This window comes from Lichenostomus cassidix, chromosome 14, assembly GCF_008360975.1.
Source record: "Lichenostomus cassidix isolate B80296 chromosome 14, HeHo_3.0, whole genome shotgun sequence".
NCBI lineage: Eukaryota > Metazoa > Chordata > Aves > Passeriformes > Meliphagidae > Lichenostomus > Lichenostomus cassidix.
Genome location: NC_139495.1, coordinates 1561738 through 1567684, shown reverse-complemented (window position 1 = coordinate 1567684; position 5947 = coordinate 1561738). Strand labels below are relative to the sequence as shown.

The window sequence follows — 5947 nt, the reverse complement described above, 5'->3', positions numbered from 1 at the left end:
TATCCCATCCCCGCTCCCTCCCTCCCCCCTCCTCGTGCCGAATCCAATTCTCCTCTCCCCGCCCAGCTCCCCATAGCTTGACCATTAACAAAGGGACTTGGCCGGAGGCCTGGCTGCCCATTTGGCCGCTGCGGCTGCTGCCAGGCGGGCTGGGCACCGCGAGCTGCCAGCATCCCTGCCCGGCATCCCGGAGCGCTGCCAAACCGCCGCCGTGCCGCTGCCAGCTCCGGGAGAAAGGGCCGAGGCAGCAGCACACAAAGAGGGGTTTATAGCCCGGCCGGGCACCTGACACGGGGAGGAGGGAGCGCTGAGACGTGCTTAGCCCCGATAATCCCCGGTTTAATTTTTTTTTTTTTTTTTTTTTTTTTTTTTAATCAAAAGCACAGCAACAGCTGGGCCCGAGGCTTTCCAGGAGATGAACTCATGAACAACTGTTCAAAATAACTTTATTCGTGCTGCTATTAGATCAGGCCACTGGGGAGCCACCAATTATTTGTGATTACTGGAGGCTGATAAGGCTGGGGCAGAGCTGAGTGTCGCCGGGGATCCAGGGCACTTTGGGCACCTTGGCTGGGCAGGTCCAGCACCCAAGGGTGCCCCCAGCACCCAAGGGAGCCCCCAGCGCCCAAGGGAGCCCCCAGCAGCCATCCCAGCCCCCTGAGGGTGCCAGGGGCAAGCGGAGCAGCTTTGGGCACTGTGGCTGCAGGAGGAGCTCAGGTGCTCCGGGCAGGATGGATGTTTGCAGGGAGATCTGTGCCTTTGCTGCCTCAAAACCAATTAACAGGGAGGCTGCAGCTAATTAGCCTGTCCCCATTTGGGCTGTCCACCTTGTCCATGTTGTTCCTAAGCCCCAGGTTTGGCACGGCAGCAGGGAATGCCCAGAGGTTTGGAGCAGAATAACTCCATTCCCAGCAATTCCCAGGTCCTGAGTGCCCCATGACCCAACCAGGGCAAATCCCACTCCTCCACCCCAAAATCAGCCTCAAAACCCCTTCAGCCAGCTGAATCCAGCACGGTTTTCCTTTCCAACATGACATCAACACAAACCCGGGTGTGAGATCTGCTCTCCAGCAGGAGAATCCCCAGGGAGCCCAAGGTGGAAGCTGAGGCAGGGCAGGCTGTGCTGCAGGGCTGGCCTGGCCAGCAGACACTGCATGAGCTCAGAGGTCTTTTCCACTCCTCACTCCTGCAATTCAACAATTCTGCTCCCCAGGGGAATGTTTAAAAATAACCTGGATGGAACAGAAGATGGAGGAGCAAGGAGCAGGTCTGCCTTGGCTGGCAGGTTGGGCTAACAGGACTTTTCCATCCTGCTGTCCCATGATTAATGGGGACAGGAGAAGAAAAGAGAGGAGGGAATTGATAAACACAATGGTAATTCCATCCAGGATTTGCCTGAGTCAGGTTATTAGAATCCTGACATCATGTCTTGAAAAGAGGACTGGAAATAAACCTCTGGGAGATAAGATCTGCTGGCTGGGCTTGGGGGTGGAGGTGGCCCAGGCTGACCCCAAAAAAGTTGTTTCTCCCAGTTTTCCCGGGGCTCAAACCAGCACCAGGAGCCCGTGGATTCCATGGAAACCTCACACCTTGAGCCTGTGCTGCTCCCATCCACCCCACAGCTGGGAAAAACCATCCTGGATGGGACTCCAGGTGGGGGGAATTCATTTCCTGCCGGGTGATCTCATCAGAACCAAGCCTGGGAAGTTTGGGATTAGCTCTGGGGTGTCCTGAGGAGTGCAGAGCTCTCCCGAGGGACCTGGAAATGAGCTCTTCCTGAAGGCTCTGCACTCCAGAGGCACAGCTCAGGTGGGATGGGATGTCTTGGGATCCTCAGCAGGAATTTTTCTGCCTCTTTAGCCTCCGTGGCAGGTGGGTGAGGGAGGAATGAGGCACTCAGGAATGGGAGCCCAAAATTCCTCTCCAGCCTCCCCAGCAGCACTGGGAACTTGGGAATTTTGCCTTTTAATAATTTAATAATTTGCCTTTTAGGGAGGCAAATTAAATATTCTCCCCTTTTTTTCCCCCCCTGAATGTCTCCACTCATGGTTGGTTTGAGGCTGGAATTAACTCAAGGAGTTATTAACTCAGGGAGTCCTCCAGTTAATTTAACCCTTCCCTCGCCAAACAGGGGTGATGGATCCCCAATCCCTGCCCAGCCCTGGGCTCCTGGCTGAACTCCAGGGGAGGAATTTCTGTTTTGTCTCCACATCCCCACAGCTTCACCCCTGTAAACTGGAGCTGCTCCCACCCCAGCCCAGCTCCCTGCCCTGGAAATGAGGAAAAAAATTCCCTTTTTTCCTCATTTATTCCAATGCAAAATCCCAAAGAAAATCCCTTCTGGAAGGAGGAATCCAGAGGCAGACACACTGCCAAAGGTCTGACCCTCTCCAGCCCAGGAAATTCCTTGGCTACTTCTGGAGCTGGCACAGGGCTGAGTGGGCTGGAAGATCTTAAAAATCCCGATTATTGCAATATTTGGGGAGCACAGGTTTGGATGTTGCACCCACAGATCTCCCACAGCCTGAGCAGGTTTTATTATTAAATATGTGACACTATGATATTAAACATGCTATATTAGGAGATATAATAATAATAATAGAATATATTGAATATACATATATTTTTAAGATATATATTTATAATATATTGAATATATATATATATAAAAATACATATATTTATAATATATTGAATATATTTTTTTTTCGGGTCAGTCTCTCACTCCAAAGGTCGGGATGCAGAGCTGGGGTATCAGGATATCTTCCCAAGTCCTCTCTGTCGCGATTTGCAGGCGACAGTGCCCTCTAGTGCCCCCCGCCCCCTCCTCAGCCCCTACATAAGAAATACTTGTATTATTTACAAATAATTCGCTAAATATCAGCAAAATAGCCAAATATTAACATCCTGATATTTTTTAGGTTTATGGCTGGCCTCGGTGAACTTTTCCCACCTCCCTGCTGCTGTGATTCCATCCTAATCCATCAAGTTGGGATGTTGGGACAGTCAGGGTTATCCCTGCAGGATTTTTCCTTTTCCCTTTTTTTCCCCTTTTTTCCCCTTTTTTTCCCTTTTTTTCCCTTTTTTTCCCTTTTTTTCCCTTTTTTTCCCTTTTTTTCCCTTTTTTTTTCCCTTTTTTTTCCCTTTTTTTTTCCTTTTTTTTCCCTTTTTTTTTCCCCTTTTTTTTCCCTTTTTTTTTCCCTTTTTTTCCCCTTTTTTTTCCCCTTTTTTTTTCCCTTTTTTTTTTCCCTTTTTTTTTCCCTTTTCCCTTTTCCCTTTTTTTCCCTTTTTTTTTCCTTTTTTTTCCCTTTTCCCGGTGCTGATGGGGATTTTTCCCACTTTTATTCTGGCATGGAGTAAATCCCGAGTTCCTTCTCCAGATGCTCCTCAGCCTCTCCGAGCTCACAATACCTTGGATGAGTTGGGAGCATCCCTGGATGATTCTCCACATTTTTTAGCACTTCATTAATTTCACTTCCCACCAGCAACTGCACTTTCTCCATGGGAATGGTGCTCAGGCTTTGGAAATTCGAAAATTGACTTTTCCAGTCATTCAGCTGGGAAGGATGAGGGAAATTTCTCCAGCGAAACGCAAAATTCCTCCAAAAAAATGGTGAGATCCATCCCGTTCCCAGCACGGAGTAACGCCTGGAGTAACAACCTGATCCTCGGGGATGCCAAAAAAAAAAAGGGAAACACCTCCCAATTTGTGTCCAGTGAAAAACAAGGTGTCTGTGATGGGAAAACCTCGTGGGATTCGCTGCTAATTTTCGTGGTCACCTTGGCTGAGCTTGAGGAAGTCTCCTGAGCTGCCAAGAGTGAATTTCCCTGATGATGGATGAGGAATCGGAGCAGGAAATAAATAAATATCGGCAACACCTTTTTTTTTATTATTAGTATTTCCCCTGCTTTTCTGGCAGATTGGTGTCATCCAAGGTCACCCATTTGGGCAGCCAGGGCTTGGTGCTTTCCAATCATGTGCAAGTCAGAGCAGCTTCCTTAAGGGCTGTGCTTAAAATGGGAAATTGGAGTGGAGTCTCCCAAAAATTCCTGGCCGTTAATTACATTAATTTTTTATAATTTTTTTTTTTTAGCATTTTTTTTTAGCTTTTTTTTTTAGCATTTTTTTTTTATTTTTATCTCCCTCTCCAGGAAGGAGGGAAGGAGGTGTGTGAGGTGACAGCAGTGACACAACCACAGAGGAAGGAGGACAGAGCTGGCTCCAGGTGAAGGAGGCTTGGAAGAAGTGGAATTTATAGCAACTCTTGGAAAAATGATCAATGGACGCTGTAAATTTTATTGAGAAAGCAAGCAGATAATGGGTGAGGGAAGAGAATAATCAAAATAGCATAAATTAGAAATTGGAGAGCAGCACAAAGTGTTTGGCTTGTGGATAATGTGATATTCTCCTGGAATATTCCAGGGAGTGCAGGAAGATTTTCTAGGAAGAAATTGGGGTGAAACTCTCTGTTGAGGCTCTGTGGTGCTTCAGTGCTCCCAAACCCAAGCTGGACAGAGCTTGGAGCAGCCTGGGATAGTGGATGTTGCAGGAGCTGGAAGGAGATGATCTTTAATGTCCTTCCGACCCAAACCATTCCAGGATTCCCTGAATCCAAAGGGTGAGCATTCCCAGAGGATTTCACGGCTTGCTGTCGGGAGGGAATGACTGCAGATCTGCAGGAGCACATGGGAATGGGAATGGAATGGGAATGGAATGGGAATGGACTGAGCACCTCTCCAGGACATTTTCCACCCCATTTCTCGGGGATCAGCAACCCCACAACCCCCAGCCTGAGCAAGGCTTGCCGTGAGTCCTCAAACCTGCTGTGCTCCTTAACATTTGAATCCACCCATCCCTCCTGATGCCAGAAATTTCCCTGAGAATCATCCTTTGGATTCATTCAGAAGATTGCCTGAGCCTGGCTTGGAGCTGAGTGGGAACCTTGGTGGGGCAAAGGCTGAGGAGCTGAGGTGGAGCAGATGTTGACATGCAGGGCAAGCGCGAGACGCGGCAGCCTGGGAGAATAAATCTGAAAAAATTAACACGTAGGAGGCTGCAAAAAGGAGCAATGTGGTTTGGTAATCATTCTGAACTGCTGACCCCCTCCTCCTGCAGCTCCCCGAACCTCTGGCACGGAGCAGATGTCACTCAGCCCCTGATTAACACATTACCGAATTTCTGCCGGCGTTTAATAAAAGTTTTACGTAACATGCAGGTAATTGCTTCCAAATGGCAAGGGGACAATGTGGGTTCTGTGCGTGGCATTGTTTCCAGCGTCAGGTGAAAACTCCTCCTGCTGCCTCCATAGCAGGGAAAATCCCACAGCCAAGACCCTGAGCCCGGCAGCTGCTTTTGCAGTCACTCCAGAGACAAAGGAACGCCCTGGGAAGAGCAAAGCCTTCAAGCCGGGAATATTTTTTCCCTTCAAATGTCTGCATGAAGGGAGCCTGCAAGAAAAATGGAGAGAGGCTGTGCACAAGGGCATGGAGTGGCAGGATGAGGGGGAACGGATTTAAACTGCCAGAGGGAAGGGATGCATGGGATATTGGGAAGGAATTGTTCCCCGGGAGGGTGGTGAGGGGTTGGGATGGAATTCCTGAGAAGCTGTGGTGCTCCTGCATCCCTGGGAGTGCCCAAGGCCAAGCTGGATGGGGTTTGGAGCAGCCTGGGATGGTGGAAGGTGTTGGGGTTGGAACTGGATGTGTTTTAAGGTCTGCTCCATTATGGGACTCCTGGAGATATCAGGATGCTCCAGTGGCTCTTTCCAGCTCTTTCCATCCCACCAGAACAAATCCCCAAATCCAAAACCCCCCAGCCCAGAGAAGCAAGGATACACAGGAAGGTCTGGCACAGCCCAGGGATGAATCCTGGAGAAAGCTCATGGAATGCTGATTTGCTGCCTTGACTTTGTTAGCCTTTTCTCCCTGCGGACATCTGTGGGAGGGC

The 5947-nt window shown here is 49.2% G+C and overlaps 1 long non-coding RNA gene across 1 annotated transcript; it reads left to right on the top strand.

Annotated features, from left to right (window-relative positions):
• Nucleotides 1-4148: 4148 nt before the first annotated feature.
• On the top strand, nucleotides 4149-5209 carry LOC146430590 (uncharacterized). Its single transcript, XR_014855230.1, has 2 exons — nucleotides 4149-4226; nucleotides 4601-5209. It is a non-coding gene; the product is annotated as an uncharacterized LOC146430590 (long non-coding RNA).
• The last annotated feature ends 738 nt before the right edge of the window (nucleotides 5210-5947 follow it).